Genomic DNA, 22,097 nt, shown 5'->3' on the forward strand with positions numbered 1-22,097 from the left:
TGCTGCAACGTCCTGCCTGTGAAAGACTATTTCAACTTCAACCACAACAACACAAGAGCCCACAACAGATTCAAGCTTAATATTAACTGCTCCAAACTTGACTGTAAAAAATACGACTTTAGTAATCAAGTTGTCGAAGCGTGGAACTCATTACCGGACTCCGTGGTGTTATCCTCTAACCCCCAACACTTTACCGTTAGACTATCCATAGTTGACCTCACCAAGTTCCTAAGAGGTCAGTAAGGGGCGTACATAAGTGCACCAGAGTGCCTACCATCCCCTGTCCTATTGTCTCTCCTATATCTCCTATATCTTCTCTTCTATCCCTATATCTTTTTCTGCTATTCTCTCATAGTGATATTTTATTTATTTTATTTTATTTATTTATTTATTTATTTTGTCCAATACACAATGAGGGTTTTAGTGGGTATATATCTATATACACATAGTAAAATACATGATGATGGTTATAGAGGAGATACTCATAGTAAAATATATCTAAGAAATAATAGAAAAGAAGATCTAGTAACAGAACATATCAATGAAAGAATAGAAGAAGAGATATAGGAATAGAAGAAAGGTATAGGAGATATAGGAGAGCAATAGGACAGGGGACAGAAGGCACTCTAGTGCACTTGTACTCGCCCCTTATTGACCTCTTAGGAATCTGGATAGGTCAACCGTAGATAATCTAAGGATAAAGTGTTGGGGGTTTGGGGATGACACTATGGAGTCTGGTAATGAGTTCCACACTTCGACAACTCAGTTACTGAAGTCATATTTTTTACAGTCAAGTTTGGAGCGGTTAATATTAAGTTTAAATCTGTTGTGTGCTCTTGTGTTGTTGTGGTTGAAGCTGAAGTAGTCGCCAACAGGCAAGACGTTGCAGCATATGATCTTGTGGGCAATACTTAGATCTTGTTTAAGGCGTCTTAGTTCTAAACTTTCTCCTTTATTTTCTCCTCTATTCTCCCTTTAATACATTCTACCTGATTATATCCTCTATAACCCTCATTGTGTATTATTGTGTATCGGACAAAATAAACAAACAAACAAACAAACAAATAAAATAAAATGCATAAGTTATTTCACTTCCATTCGCGACACTGCAGCCATCGGCCTTCAAGTCAACATTTCCCATTAGGGTGGTATCTAAACAAACTCTTTTATCTGTCCACTCATGTTGTTCAAATTATAACAGAAATAGGGAAGAGTTGATCTTTTATTAAAAGTGCACAGTAGGCCCTGGGGGAAAAAAAATCTTTGCCTTCGCTGTGTAATTTGGCTTCTTTTCACTCTGAAAACTTCAGAAATTGTGTTTTTTTTCTTTTTTTTCTTTTTGACTTGAATTGTAGGAGGTCATTGCTAGCTTCTTCCCGTTGCTTTCAGGGTGTCTCCCAAAATCAGTATTTTTGCAAAGCGTTTTGAGACTTGGTGTGTGGCACTAAAAACCTAGGAGCTTTTTTTGATGGGTTCGTTTAAATGGCAAAGTGCATCAAAGCCCGTTTGCATCAAAGATCCATGTATTCAGCCATTCCTGAATCTTCAAATTGGTTTCTTTTAATTGGCTATGGAACCTGATGGTTGGTTGGGGGTTTTTTCAAGTCAGCAAAAGTCTAAATCCAAACACTAATTTGTTCAGCGGTTTCTATTTTGCAGTGAATTGGTGAAAACCTTTTGATCCAGCGTGATATTGATCCAGCCAACAGCTGGACCTACAAAACAACCTACAAAAAGATATTGATAAAATTGAACGGGTCCAAAGACAGGCTACAAAAATGGTGGAAGGTCTTAAGCATAAAACGTATCAGGAAAGACTTAATGAACTCAAACTGTATAATCTGGAGGACAGAAGGGAAAGGGGGAACATGATCGAACAAGGGGATACATCAATTACCCCATGCCTGGCGACATAGATAGGTCTTCAGAGTGTTGCGAAAGGCGAGGAGGGTGGGGGCTGTTCTGATATCTGGGGGAGTTGATTCCAGAGGGCCGGGGCCACCACAGAGAAGGGTCTTCCCCTGGGTCCCGCCAGACGACATTGTTTAGTCGACAGGATCCAGAGAAGGCCAACTCCGGGTCCCATCAGGTTAGTTGGAGGAAAGATTAGAAGTAAAGTGAGAAAATATTTGGCTGAAAGAGTAGTAGATGCTTGGAACAAAGTTCCAGCAGACGTGGTTGTTCAATCCACAGTCAGTGAATTTAAACATGCCTGGGATAAACATATATCCATCCTAAGATAAAATACAGGAAATAGTATAAGGGCAGACTAGATGGACCAGGAGGTCTTTTTCTGCCGCCAATCTTCTATGTTTCTATGTAACTCTGTGGGATCTAATCGGCCGCTGGGATTCATGCGGCAGATGGCCCCATATAATCGCTTGGGGGGTGTTGTGGTTCCGTCTGAGGCCCCTCAGGGAACGGCTGACCTTCTGTCGGTTTCCAGCTCAGAGGGAGAGGCTGAGGAACAGGAGGTGCAGACAGACGAGGAGGAGGAATCCCAGGCTGAAGAAGAGGGAGGACAGCCAGAGTCCCACCAGGGGGAGCTCTCCCCAGCAAGCAGCCTGGATTCCTTAGAGGAAAATGCACAAGCCATAATTGATCTGCGACAATGAAGAGCTACTCAGAGACGGAATCAATTGGCTAAATACTTTCAACATTAAAGTGGCAACAGCTGGGTTTGGGTGTGGTGCTCTTGGGAAAGGCTAAAAGGCAGACCCACCCTTCCTGGCTTGTGGAGTTTTATCTTTGAGAGTCGTGGGACCTGGCTGTGAACTTTGGCGTCTTGGAATCCTGGTTTGTGCCTTTGACTATTGAAACCTTGGGGGGGGGGGGTGCCAGCAAGAAGCTTGCTGTATTGTCTGGACATCAGGACCCTGCTGTAACATATTATAGCCTGTCTGTTGGGAAGAACAGGTTTTCCTCTGTGCTTATTTTTCCAGCTATAAAATACTTTGGCTTTTACCAGAGTGTCTGGCTGTTTTTTCCAGTTGGTGTTGAGGTCTGGGGGAACCCAGACAGAACAGTATAAAACTCCCACCAACCACCAGACACCTGGTGCTCATTTTGGAGGGGTGGTTTGGTTGTTTTTTTTCTTGCTCTCTGCTGCTGGTTCCTTGTTGGACATCTTTTGCTTGTTGGCTTCCTGTTTTTGCCTGCCACCATGGATGTTTCTGCAGCTGACATGCAGGCTGTCTTTGCAGAGTTGAGAGGGGACATTGCTCAGTTGACCCAGACAGTCCTGTTATTACAACGCCAAGTGGAGGTTTAGTCCCAGGCGGCCCCACCCCAGGCGGCACCTGTGGTACCTCCTCCAGCACCTTTGCCCAGAAGGAAATGTTTTGTGGCGATGCCGGAAAAGTTCTGGGGGGGAACCGGCGGCTGTTTTCTGCGTTCCAGAGCCAGGTGCAGCTTTTTATCAACGCTCAGATGATGCACTTCCCAGGGATGACCACAAGGTGGCGTTTCTGTGTAGTTTGTTGGCTGGCCATGCAGCGTCGTGGGTGGCACCTTACCTGGCCCGGGATGACCCGCTACTCCAGAACTACAACGCTTTCTGTGACCTGCTGCGTCACCAATTTGCGGACCCGGTGCAGGAGCAGACGGCCACGCGGACGCTGAAGCAATTACGCCAGGGTTCGCGCCCCCTGGCGGACTATATGGCTGATTTTCGGTCTCTGGCCGGGCAAGTCCAGTGGAATGAGGTTGCCCCTGATCGAGGCCTTTCAGGATGGACTATCAGACACGATGTTGGACGAACTGGTGCATGAAGTGATGCCCGGCACGTTGGACGCTTTGGAGCGGCATTGCTTGGCAATAGAGGCCAGGCTGTTGGCCAGGAAGTCCGTCGAGCGGGACGGTCCAACCCCGTGCGTCAGGCGTCCCGCCGACACCTGTTCCGCGGCGGGGGTTGTCGACAGTAAGTACCCCGGCTCCGGTCCCTGCGCCCCGGCGTTTTTCACCAGCGCTTACTCCATGCCTGATGGATCGTGTTGCTGCCGGGGAGCCGATGGACGTGAGTTACGCCCAACCCCGACAGACCCGGAGGAACGAGGGCGTCGGCGGGCAGCTGGGTTGTGCTTCTATTGCGGGGCCCCGGGACATTTTGCTGTCGTTTGTCCCCACAAGAGGCGGAGCACGGTGGCTGCCGTCGTTCCCGTACCCTACAGTTCTCCCATGCTTCCCATGGCGTCCCCCTGTGCAGTTACAGGAGACAACCCCTTGTGTCCCCGTCCCCTGCCCTGAACTCTCTGATGGCGGGGCCTTCGTCTGGATGTCCTCCGTCGCCGGAACGATCGGGAAACGAGGGGGGCCCGGCTTGGTGGCAACACTAGGTCGGGCGGGGATCCCACTTTCTTCTGACTCCACGACTCCCGAATTTGGACCGTTTCGACACCTGACGCTTGCGGTGACTCTGCATATCGCGCAACGGACTCGGACTTATCCCGCGTTGGCCCTCGTGGATTCGGGGGCGACGACGAACTTCTTGGACGAAGTCTTTGCCCAACGTCATTCCTTGCCCCTTTGTCCTGTTACCCCCGCCATTAACTGTGGAGACTATCGATGGGCGGGTTTTGCTGGCTGGTCCCATCCGTTTCCAGACCCTGCCGGTGCGGATGTGCATCGGAACTCATGAGGAGGCCCTACAGTTTTATGTTACCAAGGGGCTTCATTTTCCCCTCGTGTTGGGGTTGTCATGGCTGCGTGCACATGACCCGCATGTGGTGTGGTCCCAGAACCTGGTCACCTTCTCCAGTTTGCAGTGCGTGGACCATCACCGACATGTGTGCGCAGCCCACGGCCCAGTAGTTCCCGCGATCCAATTACCCCGTTGCCTCGAGGAATTCGCCGATGTGTTCAACGAGAAGGAGGCGGATCGGCTACCACCGCATCGGACGTATGACTGTGCCATCGACCTGCTCCCTGACGCCAAGCTCCCGGCTGGTCGTTTGTACTCCATGTCCGAGCCGGAGCTTGTGGCCCTCAAGGAGTTTGTGGAGAAGAATTTGGCCAAGGGATTTATTCGGCCATCCAAGTCCCCCTTTGTCTGCCCCTGTTTTGTTCGTGAAAAAGAAAACGGGCGATCTTCGCCTCTGCTGTGACTATCGCTGCCTTAACGCCATCACGGTGCGGAATAGGTACCCCTTGCCCTTGATCCCTGAACTCATGGACCGGTTGCGGACGGCAACGGTATTCACCAAAATTGATTTGCGCAGTGCGTACAATTTGGTCCGGATGCGGGCCGGGGATGAGTGGAAGACAGCGTTTGGCACGCGTTATGGCCACTTTGAAATACAGTAATGCCATTTGGCCTCACCAACGCCCCGGCCGTGTTTCAACATCTGATGAACGACGTGTTCCGGGACATGTTGGACCATTTTGTGGTGATTTACCTTGATGACATTTTAGTGTATTCCCCGAACCATGCCTTGCATTTGAACCATTTGCGCCGGGTCCTGCTCCGGTTGCGGGAGCAGCATTTGTATGCCAAGCTGGAGAAGTGCCAATTCTTCCAGACTACCGTCGAATTCCTTGGGCACATTTTGTCTCCAGGTGGCATTTCCATGGACCCCGGGCAAAGTGGCCGCACTTCAGTCTTGGCAACCTCCACGACGGGTGAAAGATGTACAACGTCTTTTGGGGTTTGCGAACTACTATCGGGCTTTTGTTCCGGGGTATGCCACATTAACCACGCCCTTGACTCGGTTGTTACAAAAACAAGTCCCGTTTGGTTGGGGGGAGGCGGAACAGCGGGCTTTTGATGCCCTGAAAGCGGCGTTTATGGCGGAACCGCTTCTGCGCCATCCTGATCCCGCTCGGCCGTTTGTGTTAGAAACAGACGCTTCAGATGTAGCGGTTGGCGCAGTGCTCCTCCAAGCCCATCGTCCCGGTGACATGTTGTTTCCGTGTGCCTACTTCTCCCGGAAGTTGTCTCCCTCGAAAAGGAATTATACTATTTGGGAGAAGGAACTCTTAGCGGTGAAGGCCGCCTTTGAGCATTGGCGGCATTACCTGGAGGGGGCCCGTCATCAAATCGAGGTACGGACGGATCACCGGAACCTCGAGTATTTGCAGACGGCTCGGAAATTAAACCAGAGACAGATCCGCTGGTCCTTCTTTTTTGCGCGGTTCAATTTCCGCATCAGGTACACTCCCAGTGCCCAGAACCCTCGAGCAGATGCCTTGTCGCGCAAGCCGGAGTACACGCACCCGAAGGAGCCGGCTCCTCTGCAGACAGTTTTACCCCCTGCAGCTTTGGCTGCCACTCAGGACCCAGTGGACTTGCGTCGCCGTTTACGGGAGGCGCAGCGGGAGGATGGGTTTGTAGCGCAGAGAGTGCGGGAGTTAACACCCAATTCCCCCTGGACGTTTCAAGACGGTCTGCTTCGGTACCGGGGGCAGCTGTATGTTCCCGCTGGCCCAGTGAGAGGGTTGATTATGACCCAGTGTCATGACTGTCCAGTGGCGGGGCATTTTGGCCTGTTCAAAACATTGGAGCTGGTCTCTCGGACATTCTGGTGGCCACGCATCCAAGATGATGTGCGTTCCTATGTGGCCACCTGTGTCCGGTGTCGTACGGCCAAGGGGGTGACTGGAGCCCCACCGGGATTAATGCAACCTTTGCCCACGCCTGAGAGACCCTGGGGTGCCGTGTCCATTGACTTTGTAACTCATTTGCCTTCCTCTGCTCGCTTCACGGTAGTCATGGTGGTGATGGACAGGCTCACCAAGATGGTCCATTTTGTACCTTGCACTAGGGTGCCCACTGCCCAACTCACGGCTCAAAGGTTTATCAGCCACGTGTTTAGGTTACATGGGCTCCCGGATCGAGTGGTCTCTGATAGGGGAACACAATTCACAGCCCGGTTTTGGCGGGAATTGATGTCGGCCCTGAATGTGTCCGTGTGCCTCGCATCGACGCAGCACCCCCAGACCGATGGAGGCACAGAAAAAGTTATAGGGATACTGGAGCAATACCTGAGGTGTGTCGTGGCGGATCGCCAGACTGATTGGTCCCGGTTCCTCCCTGTAGCGGAGTTCGCTTTTAACAACTCCCGCCACTCATCGACCCGGCTCACGCCCTTTTTCGCAAATTATGATTTCCACCCTCGCTTCTTTCCCTTGACCCTCCTAGATTCCCCGGTGCCTGCTGCTGAGACTTTCTCTCGGAGCTGCAGGCGGTCCACGAAATGGTGAAGAGGTACCTGAATAAAGCCAAGGAGGACTACAAGAGGGTGGCTGATCGCTCCAGACGGGATGTGCCCCCCTTGGTGGTGGGGCATCAGGTGTGGCTGTCCACGAAATACGTAGCCTCTGAATTACCCCGACACAAATTAGATCCCCGGTTCCTGGGTCCTTTTCCCGTTGAGCGGGTGATCAATCCGGTGGCCTACGGCTCACCCTGCCGGCCAACTTGCGGGTTCACCCTGTGTTTCACCGTTCACTGTTAGTCCCTGTTCCTCCCGATTGTCCGCTCCGTCCCAATGTTCCCGTGTTTCCTGCCCCGTGTGTTCGTGACCACCTCCCTGAAGCTATGGTACATGACATTGTGGATTCCCGTTGGGTGGACGGTTGCTTCCAGTACAAGGTGCAATGGGTGGAGGGGGACCCTGATGATTGCTCCTGGGTGGAAGCGGCGTTGTTGGACGCTCCCGACCTTATTCGGGATTTTCACGCCCAGTTCCCTCAGAGACCGCGTCCTCTCCGCTGGCAGGTGGGGAGGGGCCTTCCGCGGGGGGATGGTGTTGTGGTTCCGTCTGAGGCCCCTCAGGGAACGGCTGACCTTCTGTCGGTTTCCAGCTCAGAGGGAGAGGCTGAGGAACAGGAGGTGCAGACAGACGAGGAGGAGGAATCCCAGGCTGAAGAAGAGGGAGGACAGCCAGAGTCCCACCAGGGGGAGCTCTCCCCAGCAAGCAGCCTGGATTCCTTAGAGGAAAATGCACAAGCCATAATTGATCTGCGACAATGAAGAGCTACTCAGAGACGGAATCAATTGGCTAAATACTTTCAGCATTAAAGTGGCAACAGCTGGGTTTGGGTGTGGTGCTCTTGGGAAAGGCTAAAAGGCAGACCCACCCTTCCTGGCTTGTGGAGTTTTATCTTTGAGAGTCGTGGGACCTGGCTGTGAACTTTGGCGTCTTGGAATCCTGGTTTGTGCCTTTGACTATTGAAACCTTGGGGGGGGGGTGCCAGCAAGAAGCTTGCTGTATTGTCTGGACATCAGGACCCTGCTGTAACATATTATAGCCTGTCTGTTGGGAAGAACAGGTTTTCCTCTGTGCTTATTTTTTCCAGCTATAAAATACTTTTGGCTTTTACCAGAGTGTCTGGCTGTTTTTTCCAGTTGGTGTTGAGGTCTGGGGGAACCCAGACAGAACAGGGGGTAGAGTTTGGGCAACTGAATGAAGCTGAGGGTTTACTGGCAGGACATCATTCCTGTCGCCAATGTGGAGTTTTATTCAGCAGATAGAATCGAATAGAATCGAATGGAATCGAATAGAATTGAACCGAACAGAACAGAATAGAATAGAATAGAATAGAATAGAATAGAATAGAATAGAATTCTTTATTGGCCAAGTGTGATTGGAAACACAAGGAATTTGTCTTTGGTGCAGATGCTTTCAGCATACATAAAAGATCTATCACTTCCCACCTTCCACCTGATTCGTTTAATGGCGATTTGCAAATAAGCTCACAAACCCGGCACAAGTCGTTTAACAATTGCATTGCTTAAAAATGACGGGAGTCTCCAATCCTAACGTCGTAAGGTGAGGACTCCCTCTATGCTCTGTTGGTGGCAAAGTAGCATCTATTAACCAACTGGGTCATCCTGTTCAAAATTAGCCAAATTCTTTTTTTTTTTTAATAAAGGCAACTCACAATAATTCATAATGATTTTGTGCCTGCTAGAGTATTGTCCGTATTTCCTAAAGCATCTGGATCGATACAGCATGAAAAAATTGATTCCGCTCATGTTGTCGGTGGTCCAGATTATTATAACAAAACCCTGGAAAATTAAACTATATCTTTCGGGGGGATTTAAATGGGTGCAAATTGCTCTAGCTGACAAATGAGCACAGAGGATTCTAAAACACACACACACACTAAAAGCTACCTTTATTCAAAGCTGGCCAACTATTTTGTCGCTAAACCAACAGCGATTTCCAAATAGGTTATTTTATCTGACAGATATTATTCTTGGTAGAAAATGCTGTCAATAGATTTGGAAATGACAGTCTCAAAATGGGTGAACAGTGCGGTCAGGTTGTAGGAAAAGCAAGTAGAATGCTTGGCTGCATAGCTAGAGGTATAACAAGCAGGAAGAGGGAGATTGTGATCCCGCTGCATAGAGCGCTGGTGAGACCACATTTGGAATATTGTGTTCATTTCTGGAGACTTCACCTACAAAGAGATATTGATAAAATTGAACAGGTTCAAAGACGGGCTACAAGAATGGTGGAAGGTCTTAAGCATAAAACATATCAGGAAAGACTTAATGAACTCAATCTATATAGTCTGGAGGACAGAAGGAAAAGGGGGGACATGATTTGAAACATTTAAGTATGTCAAAGGGTTAAATAAGGTCCAGGAGGGAAGTGTTTTTAATAGGAAAGTGAACACAAGAACAAATGAGGTTAGTTGGGGGAAAGATCAGAAGCAACATGAGAAAATATTATTTTACTGAAAGAGTAGTAGATCTTTGGAACAAACTTCCAGCAGACGTGGTTGGCAAATCCACAGTAAGTGAATTTAAACATGCCTGGGATAAACATATATCCATCCTAAGATAAAATACAGGAAATAAGGGCAGAATAGATGGACCATGAGGTCTTTTTCTGCCATCAGTCTTCTATGTTTCTAAATGTTTGTTTTTACCCGTATAATCATATATCTATATATTGGGTTAGAGGTGGCACAATGGTTAGAGTGCAGCACTGCAGGCTACTTTAGCTGACTGTTCGGCAGTTCAAATCTCACCGGCTCAAAGTTGACTCAGCCTTCTGTCCTTCCGAGCAATGGTGCGTTGCTGCCGATTCGGATCACTTCTTTAGAACCGGTAGTAGAAATTTACCGCCACTCACCAAACTGGTAGTGATAACTGGCGGTCCATGCTCGCAAACTGGTCTCCCATCACTGCAGCTTGCAAAAAAAAATCCCTCTGTGCATGCACAAAGAGTGAGTTCCGGATGGTCGCAATGCGAACTGGTAGGGAAGGTAAGTGGAATCACCTCCCGATTTGGATGCTGAGGGGGCCAGCAACTAAAAGGCCATAACACGTCACCTGATAAGGCTATAATTTAAATCTGTGATTCACGTTCATTAAAAGCCGGGGCATGCCAATTACATCTCGTTATTCCGAGGAAGCAGATTCGAGAAGCAAACCCATGGCACAACCGGGGTGTTAATTCTATTATTTGCCATATAATTAAGGCTTCGTTTCAGAAGCAAGGAAGAGACGTAATGAGATTTTGAAAAATAATAGGAGGAGGAGATCGGGAATGCTGATGCCCTTAATTGGTGTTGAGAAAATTAAGGGTGGCAAATTAGATATCTATGAACGTGGGCTCCTTTTCCACCTCCCCCCACCCATGTTTTACAAATGTCAGGGATTCATCACAGTATTAATTCATGCCTAATCAATTTTCATTGGGGTTTGGACATGTTGACATTTTCTGCAGCCACTGGGTTCCATGTTTGATGGGGGCCATCTGCAAACCATTATACGGAGTGGAAAATAGACTCATTTTTTTTCACAGACAGAATGGGCTGGGATAAGAATGGAAAAGAGAGAATGAACGGACTCCAAATATTCCTTAATTTAATTGCTTAAAGTTTATTGTATTTGTATTTGTATTTATTAGATTTGTATGCCACCCCTCTCTGAAGACTCGGGGCGGCTAACAACAATATAAAAAGACAATGTAAACAAATCTAATATTAAAACAATCTAAAAAACCCCAATTTAAAGAACCACTCATACATACAAGCATACCATGTATAAATTCTATAAGCCTAGGGGGAAGGGAAATTTCAATTCCCCCATGCCTGACAACAGAGGTGGGTTTTAAGGAGCTTGCGAAAGGCAAGGAGGGTGGGGGCAACTCTGATATCTAGGGGGAGCTGGTTCCAGAGGGCCAGGGCCGCCACAGAGAAGGCTCTTCTCCTGGGTCCCGCCAAACGACATTGCTTAGTCGACATTGTTGGTCGGAGAAGGCCAACTCTGTGGGACCTAACCGGTCGCTGGGATTCGTGCGGCAGAAGGCGGTCCCGGAGATATTCTGGTCCGATGCCATGAAGGGATTTATAGGTCATAACCAACACTTTGAATTGTGACAGGAAATTGATCGGCAACCAGTGCAGACTGCGGAGTGTTGGTGTAACATGGGCATACCTTGGGAAGCCCATGATTGCTCTCGCAGCTGCATTCTGCACGATCTGAAGTTTCCGAACACTTGTCAAATGTAGCCCCATGTAGAGAGCATTACAGTAGTCGAACCTCGAGGTGATGAGGGCATGAGTGACTGTGAGCAGTGAGTCCCGGTCCAGATAGGGCCGCAACTGGTGTACCAGGCGAATCTGGGCAAACGCCCCCCTCGCCACAGCTGAAAGATGTTTCTCTAATGTGAGCTGTGGATCGAGGATTGTGAACGGATTTGAAGTTAAGCCCATATACAAATTTAGGATTGTTGGGTTTTTTCCCCTCAACAATGTTCTTCGCAAATTCCAGGCTGCCCTGAAAAGCAAACCATGATCTAATATGACCTGGGAGGATGGACAGACATTAAATACAGCCAGGGTGGTGCAGTGGTTAGAGTGCAGCATTGCAGGTTACTTCAGCTAACTGCTAGTTCAGCAGTTCAAATCTCACCACTGGCTCAAGGTTGACTCAGCCTTCCATCCTTCTGAGGTGGGTAAAATGAGGACCCAGATTGTTTGGGGCAAGAGGCTGGTTCTGCAAACCGCTTAGAGAGGGCTGTAAAAGCACTATGAAGCGGTATATAAGTCTAAATGCTATAATGCTATTACTATTGGAAGACCGCAGCCATATTACTGCGTTGTTTTCTTTATTTAGACTAGAGAAACTCAAATCCCGCAACACAGTTCATTATCTAAATGCTATTGCTAAATACTAAATAGCGTTTTGAAATTGTCCGAAAGGATAAACTCAGCTGGGCAAAGAATGAGCATTTTATAGGATGGGATAGCAAGGTGGTTGGTACCTGGATTTCAATCCTGGAAGCTCCAAGGCTGATCTGAATTATTCCCCCAAATAGAACAGAGAATCATAAGGCTGAATTGGCTCTCAAAGGTTGTCTACCCATTCCAAGTCCCTGCTCATGCAAGGGAACACAAACCATTCCAAACAAATGACTGTCCAAGCTCTTCTTAAAAGCCTCCAGTGTTGGAGCCCTCACAACTTCTGGAGAAAAGCCATTCACTGATAGGTTGTTCTCACTGTCAGGAATTTTCTCCTACCCTAATCTATCTCCATGCCTATATCTCTCTGGTCATCTCCCTCCCTCCCTCTCTCTCTCTCACACACATACACACAATCATCTATATTTATCTGGCCATCTCTCTCTCTCTCTCACACACACACACACACACCCTCTCTCTCTCTCTCTCACACACACACACTATCATCTATATCTATTTATCTATCTACAGGTATTTGTCATCTATCTGTCTGTTTAGCTATTCATCCATCCATAAATATATCTCTGTCTCTCTATCATCCATCCAACCAACCCAAACACCCACCCACCGTCCGTCCATCCATCCATCCATCCATCCATCCACCCACCATACCCACCCACCCACCCAAACACCCACCCCACCCACCGTCCGTCCGTCCGTCCGTCCATCCATCCATCCATCCATCCATCCATCCATCCATCTATCTATCTATCTATATATCTATCTATCTATCTATCTCAGGTGTAGGCCAGGTTGGCTCTTCTATGACATGTGGACTTCAACTCCCAGAATTCCTGAGCCAATCATGCTAGCTCAGAAATTCTGGGAGTTGAAGTCCACATGTCATAGAAGAGCCAACTTTGCCTATCCCTGATCTATCAAATCTAGCTAGCTATGATCTAATCTAATCTACCATCTATCATCATCATCATCTATATATCACTTATCCATTTAAGCATCTATCTTTATCAATCCATCATATGCAGCCACCAGGATAGAACAGAACAGAACATAGAATATAATGGAGTGGAATAGAGTAGAGTAGAACAGAATAGAATAGAGCTGGAAGGGACTTTGGGGATCTTCTAATCTAACTCAATGGGAGAAACTACACCATTTCAAATAAGTTATACTCTTCTTAAAAGCCTCCAATGACGAAGCATTGGTGGTTGTTCCACTGGTTAATTGTCCCCACTGTCAGGAAGTTCCTCCTTAATTCCATGTTGCTTCCCTCCTTGATTAATCTCCATCCATTGTTTCTTGCCCAGCCCTCTGATGTTTTGGAGAAGAATTTGACCCTCAAATCATTACTGCATCTGCCTGCCTGTCTCTCCTTTGAGGGATAAGATTTACAGGTGCTCTCAAGGTGTATCAAAAGCGCTTCAAGGTGAAAGAAAACCATGGGTGGTTGGGGAGAACGGCCGCTGCCTCTTTCCAGCTAAACTTCTGGTGGCCCCTTCACAAGCACCTTTCTCTGCAGGATTCACAAGAGCAGCCTGAACAGTATTAATGAGCTGTGAGCTCAGACTAAATTTACGTTCCAAGCAATTGCATTTTACAAGCCCAAACTTGAGCTGTGCTGTAATTAACGAGAATAATAGGAAGTGCCATCTGATTATAAATCATGGTGGATGCAATTTTTGGAAGGGGAGGGGGGAGCGCAAGATTAGAGTAAAGAAGAAAAGGGACCGAAAAGGGTATGAGTTGAATTTAATCACTATCTCCTGCAGGAAGCACACAAGAAAAAGGGGAGGAGGCAGGATTTTAACCCACACAATGGCTGCACCTGCGTTTGTTCGGTTCTGGCCAAGGATCTGTGACATCACCGGCATCTAATATATGCCAATTTTCCAAATGGTCATCAACAGAAGGAATCATTTGGCTGGACTTTCTTTAAAAAACAACATTATTTCACTGGGTGGAAGGAGAGGTGGATTAGCAATGAGGTTGTATTGCAAGGCATCAGTATTCTTCAGGTGACCTGCTTCTTCATTCAAACCCTGATCACTGGAAGAAAAATAAATAAATACCAAATAATATAATTGTGGAAGGTCTAAAGAAAAGAAGAATGAGGGGTGACTTGATAACAGTGTTCCAATATTTGAGGGGCTGCCACAAAGAAGAAGGGGTTAAATTATTCTCCAAAGCACCTGAAGGCCGGAAAAGAAACAATGGATGGAAAACTAATTGAGGAGAGAAACAACCTGGAATTAAGAAGAAACCTCCTAACAGTGAGACAGTTTGCCTTCAGAAACCATGGGTGATCCATCCCTGGAGGTTTTTAAAAAGAATATAGGCAGCCACTTATCTGAAATAGTATAGGTTCTACTGCCAGAGCATGGGGTTGGACTAGAAGACCTCCAGGGTCCCTTCCATAATCATTCTATTCTACTCTACTCTACTCTGCTCTGCTCTGCTCTGCTCTGCTCTGCTCTACTCTACTCCAATCTGCTCCGCTCCGCTCCGCTCCACTCCGTTCCATATTCTATTCCATATTCCATCTCATCCCTTCCCATCCCCATCCCTACTTCACTCCTCTCCAGTCCAATCTGCTCCACTCCACTCCATATTTTCTATTCTACTCTACTCCACTGCACTCCACTCCATTCCATATTTTCTATTCTCCTCTACTCTATTCCACTCCACTCCACTCCATATTTTCTACTCTACTCTACTCTACTCTACTCTACTCTACTCTACTCTACTCTACTCTACTCTACTCTACTCTACTCTACTCTACTCTACTCTACTCTACTCCACTCCACTCCACTCCATTCCATATTCTATTCCATATTCCATCTCATCCCTTCCCTTCCCATCCCCATTCCTACTTCACTCCAGTCCAGTCCAATCCGCTTCACTCCACTCCATATTTTCTATTCTACTCTACTCCACTGCACTCCACTCCATTCCATATTTTCTATTCTCCTCTACTCTATTCCACTCCACTCCACTCCATATTTTCTACTCTACTCTACTCTACTCTACTCTACTCTACTCTACTCTACTCCACTCCACTCCACTCCACTCCACTCCACTCCATATTCTATTCCATATTCCATCTCATCCCTTCCCTTCCCATCCCCATTCCTACTTCACTCCAGTCCAGTCCAATCCGCTCCACTCCACTCCATATTTTCTTTTCTATTCTATTCTATTCTATTCCTATTTGCTTGGCAACTGACTCATATTTCTGACGGCCGCTGTGTCCCAGGTCCGCATGAGATCTCCTTTTGCGATGAGCAAAGTCAACCGGGAAGCTGGATTCACTTAACAGCCCTGTTGTTCATTTAACAACCGCTGTGATTCACCTAGCAACGCGTGGCCCGCAGAGTGGCAAAGGGGAGCACAACTCACAGAACAAATGTCTCGCTTTTACCTGTAAGCCTCCTCTCCCGGAGCTCATTCCAGGCGACGCATAAACCGCCAGCAGCAGCTAATATTCTGCAATAAAGAAATAGCGTTCGCTTAGATGAATCGGATTCTGTTGGCTTGCCAAAGCATAATTACCTTTTGAGCCTTGTGAAATTCAAAGGCCACCCGACGCCTGCTGGGAGGATGTGGTACGCAGCATTTTCAATGGAAAAGGGAGCATTTTCCCCAAACCACAAAGCCAATCTAATCTTGGGGGTGGGGGGTGGGGGGGTTTGCCTCCGTCAATGCAGTTGCCACAGTCCGATCTGTCTGTTTCTCCAAAGTACAACTTGACGTTCGACGTTTGCCTGCTGTTTTGCCAACTGTCACCGAACAATAGTTATTGCAAAGCAGCTTCCAGCAGTGTTCGCGTTCCGTTTTGATCTGCCAAGATTGCAAAAGAGAGTTGGGGGTGGTCGTTAGGCCTTTCGGGGTCCAAATTAAGAAAAGAAAGGGGGGGCTGTGCATATCTTCTCTCTTGAAGAAAAGTCTGGAGGAGTCAAGGAGAAAGAAAGAAGAGAGGAGGGGAGGGAAGAGAAGAGAAGAAGAGAGAAGAAGGTAGGAAAAAAGGAAGGACAATGAGAAGGGACAGGAAGAAGGGAAGGGAAGGGAGGACAATGGGAAGAAAGGAAGGACGGAAGGACAGTGTGAAGGAAGGAGGAAGGCAGGACAATGAGAAAGAGGGAGGGAGAGAAGGAGGAAGAAAGGAAGGACAATGGAGGGAGGGAGAATGGAAGGAAGGAAAATCAGAAAGGGAAGGAAGGAAGAGGGAGAGAGGGAGGGAGGAAAATCAGAAAGAGGGAGGGAGGGAAGGAAGGAAAGAAGGAAGGAAAGAAAGAAAGAAAGAAAGATGGAAAATCAGAAATGGAGGGAGGATGGAAGGAAAGAAAGAAGGAAGGAAGGAAAGGTGGAAAATCAGAAAGCGGGAGGGAGGAAAGGAAGGAAGGAAGGAAGGAAGGAAGGAAGGAAGGAAGGAAGGAAGGAAGGAAACCCAGAAAGCTGGAGGGAGCGAGGAGGGAAGGAAGGAAAACCAGAAAGCCTGAGGGAGCGAGGAAGGAAGGAAGGAAGGAAAGATGGAAAATCAGAAAGAGGGAGGGAGAGTGGGAGGGAAGGAAGGAAAGAAGGAAGGAAGGAAAACCAGAAAGAGGGAGGGAGAGTGGCAGGGAAGGAAGGAAGGAAAGATGGAAAACCAGAAAGAGGGAGGGTGGAGGGAAGGAAGGAAGGAAGGAAAGATGGAAAACCAGAAAGAGGGAGGGAGGAGGGAAGGAAGGAAAGAAGGAAGGAAGGAAAGATGGAAAATCAAAAAGCAGGGAGGAGGAAAGGAAGGAAGGAAGGAAGGAAAACCAGAAAGAGGGAGGGAGGGTGGGAGGGAAGGAAGGAAGCAAGGAAAGATGGAAAATCAGAAAGCGGGAGGGAGGGAGGGAGGAATGAAGGAAGGAAGGAAGGAAGTCTGCAGAAAAAGAAAAGGGAAGGAAGGGATTTTTTCAGACTTACAGTCAAGAGCCTGCAAAAAGATTATTGAAATCGATTGTCGATGAAAATGCAAACATACCATAAACCATGTTCAAATATAGTCCGCACAAAATAAAGTCAACAACTCATGGTGTGTGTGTGTGTGTGTGTCTGTGTGTTTTGTCAGTTCTCACTGCTCCTGTAGTGATCCAGGCTTCTCTTGGTATTCAGGGGGAGCCTTCAAAGATGGATTGTTCTGCTCTTAATGGAATTAGTCCACCGAGATTCCTGTTCCTGGGTATCCAGTTAGAAGCTTGGACTAATCAAATTTCTGCACACTTGGCTATCTGTGTGAAACAGCAGCTTAATAATCATTCAAATCCCCTGTTAAGCTAAGATGAAAATATTGGCAAACGCCCCAAAAGTCATTTGCTCTGAAGTTTTCGCTTCTTTGGAATGCCTCACCAACGAAGCGCAAGCAAGTCGCTTGATTGCAAACAGGGGAAGTTGGCGGTAGTTTTATTTGGGGGTTTTTTTTCTGGAGGGGAAAAAATACAAAACTTATTCTAATTTTTTTTCCATCCACTTGAAATTCATATTTTTAGGGATATGGCCAAGAATCCAGGCAGTATAGAGATTAATTATGTTCTGTCGGGCTCTCTGGTACATTCCTCCCAAAAATTCACAGGTACAAATTTCAGACACACACACGTTTGAAAATTCAAAACAATGTTCTTTATAATGAAAATTCACTTAAACCAAGCCCTCTTTTGGTATAGCAAAGAGCACTGGTCTCCAAACAAACTGGTAATTTGTACAAGTCCCTTATCAGTTCTGTGATACTTAGCTTGCAGCTGTGAGGCAATTCACAGTCCTTCTTCTTTCACAAAGTTAAACACCCTTTGCTCTGGTTTAGTTTCAAAGCGGGGAAAAATCAGCACACAAAAGGTCAAAGTCAGTAAAGCAGTCACGAAACACAAGGATCAGATAATCCTCCACAATGGCCAAACCCACAGGCTGCTATTTATAGCAGCCTCACTAATTACCACAGCCCCACCCAACCACAGGTGGCCTCATTTTCTTTGATAATAATCTCTCAGTTGTTGTTGCCTATGCATCGCTCTCCGCGTGCGTTGCTGTATCATTAACTCTTGTTCTGAATCCAAGGAGGAGAGAGCTAATTGATCTCCTTCTTAGCTGTCTGCCACACTCTCCTCCTCCCTGTCACTCATGTCTTCTTGGTCAGAGGAGCCTTCATCAGCAGATTCCACCGGGGGGGGGGGCAAAACAGGCCTGCAGCATGTGGATGTCTTCCCCACATCCACAGTCCTTGGGGCAGGAGCTGGACCAGAGCTAACCACAACAAATTAAGTAGGAGACTGAAGATTGAGGCAAGAGGTGGATTCCTGCTGGTTCACCACCATTTCTGACAGCCTCTTCTTGAAAGCTTCCAGTGATGGACTTCTGAAGGCAACTTCTGTTCCATTGGTTGGTTATTCTCACTATTAGAAAATTTCTCCTTATTTGCAGGTTGAATCTCTCCTTGGTCAGTTTCCATCGACCGTTCCTTGTCTGGCCTTCAGGTGCCTTGGAAAGTAGCTTGACCCTCTCCTCCTCTCCATGGTAGTCCCTCAAATATTGGAAGACTGCTCTCATCTCTCCCCTGGTCCTTCTCTTCCCTAGAGTAGCCATGCCCAGTTCCTGCAACCATCTATCATATGTTTTAGTCTCCTGTCCCTTCATCATTTTTGTTGCTCTTCTCTACACTCTTTCTAGTCTCAATGTTTTTAATACTTTTATTATTTGTTTGTTTGTTTGTTTGAGTTGAAAGGGACCTTGCAGGTCATCAGGTCCAACCCTCTACTTAAGCAGGAAACCCTACACCTCCCCAGCCAAATGACAGTCCAATCTCCTCTTGAAAATGTCCAAAGTTGGGGAGTTCACAACCTCCGCTGGCAGGCCGTTCCACTGGTTGATCGCTCTGACCATCAGGAAGTTCTTTATTTATTATTTATTTATTTATTAGATTTGTATGCCGCCCCTCTCCGTAGACTCGGGGCAGCTCTTCCGTAGACTCTTCCTTATTTCCAGGTTGAATCTGTCCTTGGTTAGCTTCCAACCATTGTTCTTCATCTGGCCCTCTGGTGCCCTGGAAAATAGTGTGATCCCCTCCTCTCTGTGGCAACCCCTCAAGTACCTGTAGACTGCTATCATGTCCCCACCGGCCCTTCTTTTCTCTAGACTATCCGTGCCCAGTTCCAGTAATAATAATAATAATAATAATAATAATAATAATAATAATAATAATAATAATAATAATAATATATTAGATTTGTATGCCGCTCCTCTCCGAAGACTCGGGGCGGCTCACAACAATAATAAAAAACAATATTATAGCGAAACAAATCTAATATTAAAAAGAAGCATATGAAACCCTATCATATTTAAAAACCAAACAACACATACATACCAAACATAAAATGTAAAGAGCCTGGGGGAAAGGTGTCTCAACTCCCCCTGCCTGGCAGTATAGATGGGTCTTAAGTAGTTTACGAAAGACGAGGGTGGGGCAGTTCTAATCTCCGGGGGGGGGAGTTGATTCCAGAGGGCCACAGAGAAGGCTCTTACCCCGGGGCCCGCCTAACGACATTGTTTAGTCGACGGGACCCGGAGAAGGCCAACTCTGTGGGACCTTATCGGTCGCTGGGATTCGTGCGGTAGCAGGCGGTTCTGGAGGTACTCTGGTCCAATGCCATGTATGGCTTTAAAGGTCATAACCAACACTTTGAATTGTGACCGGAAACTGATTGGCAGCCAATGCAGGCCACGGAGTGTTGTAGAAATGTGGGCAAATCTGGGAAGCCACACAATGGCTCTCTCAGCCGCGTTCTGCTACCTTTCTTCATAAGTCTTGGTTTCTAGTCCCCTAATCATTTTGGTTGCTCTTTTCTGCACCTTCTCCAGAGTTTCTATGTCTCTTTTGAAGTGTGGTGACCAGAACTGAATGCAGTATTCCAGATGTGGTCTGACCAGGGAGTTATAGAGTGGTATTAATACCTCTCTGATCTTGGAGTGTAATACTGTGGTGACCAAAAGTACATGCAGGATTCTTTCACTCTTCCAAATTGAATTTTGACCGCTCCGAGTCTGCGCAGAGGGGAGGCATACACATCTAATAAATTATTATTATTATTATTATTATTATTATTATTATTATTATTATTATTATGTCAATACAACACAGCAAACGAGATCACTATGCTGGATTTCGTATTTCATCACCAGTCGGGCGCTTCCCAAGCACCTAGGACTGCGTGATGTAGCGGTGAATTATGTTTGCCGATCCCAGTAAAGCGGCCTTTTGCAATTGACAGATGGAGATTTTGTCAATTCCAATGGTTTTCAAATGTCCGCTGAGATCCTTTGGCACTGCGCCCAGCGTGCCAAGTACCACTGAGACCACTTTCACTGGCTTATGCCAGAGTCGTTGCAGCTCGATTTTTAGATCTTCGTATTTCACTAATTTTTCTAGCTGCTTCTCCTCAATTCTGCTGCCCCCTGGGATTGCGATGTCGATGATCCATACTTTCTTTTTCTCCACAATCAGGATGTCTGGTGTGTTATACTTCAGAATTCAGTCAGTCTGAAGTCGGAGGTCCCACAGTAGTTTTGCTTGCTCATTTTCGACCACTTTTTCGGGCTTAAGATCCCATCAGTTCTTTGCCACTGGTAGATGGTAGTTCCAGCACAAGTTCCAGTGGATCTTCTGTGCCACAGCATCAAGTCTATGCTTGTAGTCAGTCTGTGCGATCTTTTTTAAAAAAAATATTATTATTATTATTATTATTATTATTATTATTATTATTTTGCTATGTATGCAAACCCAGAGGCATGCCCCCTCCCCACATGTACACTGTACTGTATTAACAAGGAAATAAGACTTCTGAACCAGAGGTGGGTTCTTCCCACTATGGAACCGATAATAACGTGGCAGCCTGGGTCTCTAGAACCGGCAGTGACCCAGGCCTACCACACCTCTGCACCATCTCTCTCTCTCTCTCTCTCTCTCTCTCTCTCCCTCTCTCTCTCTCTCTCTCATTTTGTTTTTTGCTTCTGCATGTGCTTGTTTTTTTAGCACCGTGCATACATGCACATGGTGCGCGGCGCATAAAGGGGCGAACCAGCAGCAAAGAAAAGAAAGACGCCACCCCTGCTCTGAACGGAATGACAAGCGTTTCTTGATGGCATCATAGAGGGGCATTGGGAAAACTCATAAGCTTCGGGGCCTCTAAATAATTTAAAATTCTCTTTTAAAGAAATCTCCATCCTTTCTACTTTCTAACGCAGATCCTCTACAGACTTGAATATGAATGAGTCATGCTTGAATTGATTCACAAGCCGGATCGGGAAAGGATTGAATGGCTGGCTGGCTAGAACATTAACCCTGAAGGTGAAATTACTTTTATCCCTACAATTCTTTTCTTATTATGAATCATAGAATCAAGCAGGAACTTTTAGAGATCAGGCTTAATACAGGAGCCATCTGAGTAGTGTGGGCACCTTTAAGATAGGTGGACTTCAATTCCCAGAATTCCTCAGCCATCCTAGGGGATTCTGGGAGTTGAAATCCAAAGATCCTGAAGTTAGTTAAGGTATAAAAAAAATGCTACACTGGAGTAGTGGTTTCTTCAATTGTCTATGTTGAATTGTGGGAATAATAATAATAATAATAATAATAATAATAATAATAATAATATTTATTATTTATTAGATTTGTATGCCGCCCCTCTCCAAAGACTCGGGGCAGCTCACAACCATAATAAAAACAATATACCAGTGACACAAATCTAATATTAAAAGAAAAGATATATAAAACCATACAACACATACATACCAAACATAAAATATAAAAGCCTGGGGGAGGTGTCTCGGATCCCCCATGTCTGGCGATATAGGTGGGTCTTGAGTAATTTGCGAAAGATCCTGTTACCCCTGGTTTTTCTTTTCACTCGACTAGACGTACCCAATTCCTG

The sequence above is a fragment of the Erythrolamprus reginae genome, chromosome 10, assembly GCF_031021105.1.
Source record: "Erythrolamprus reginae isolate rEryReg1 chromosome 10, rEryReg1.hap1, whole genome shotgun sequence".
Lineage (NCBI taxonomy): Eukaryota > Metazoa > Chordata > Lepidosauria > Squamata > Dipsadidae > Erythrolamprus > Erythrolamprus reginae.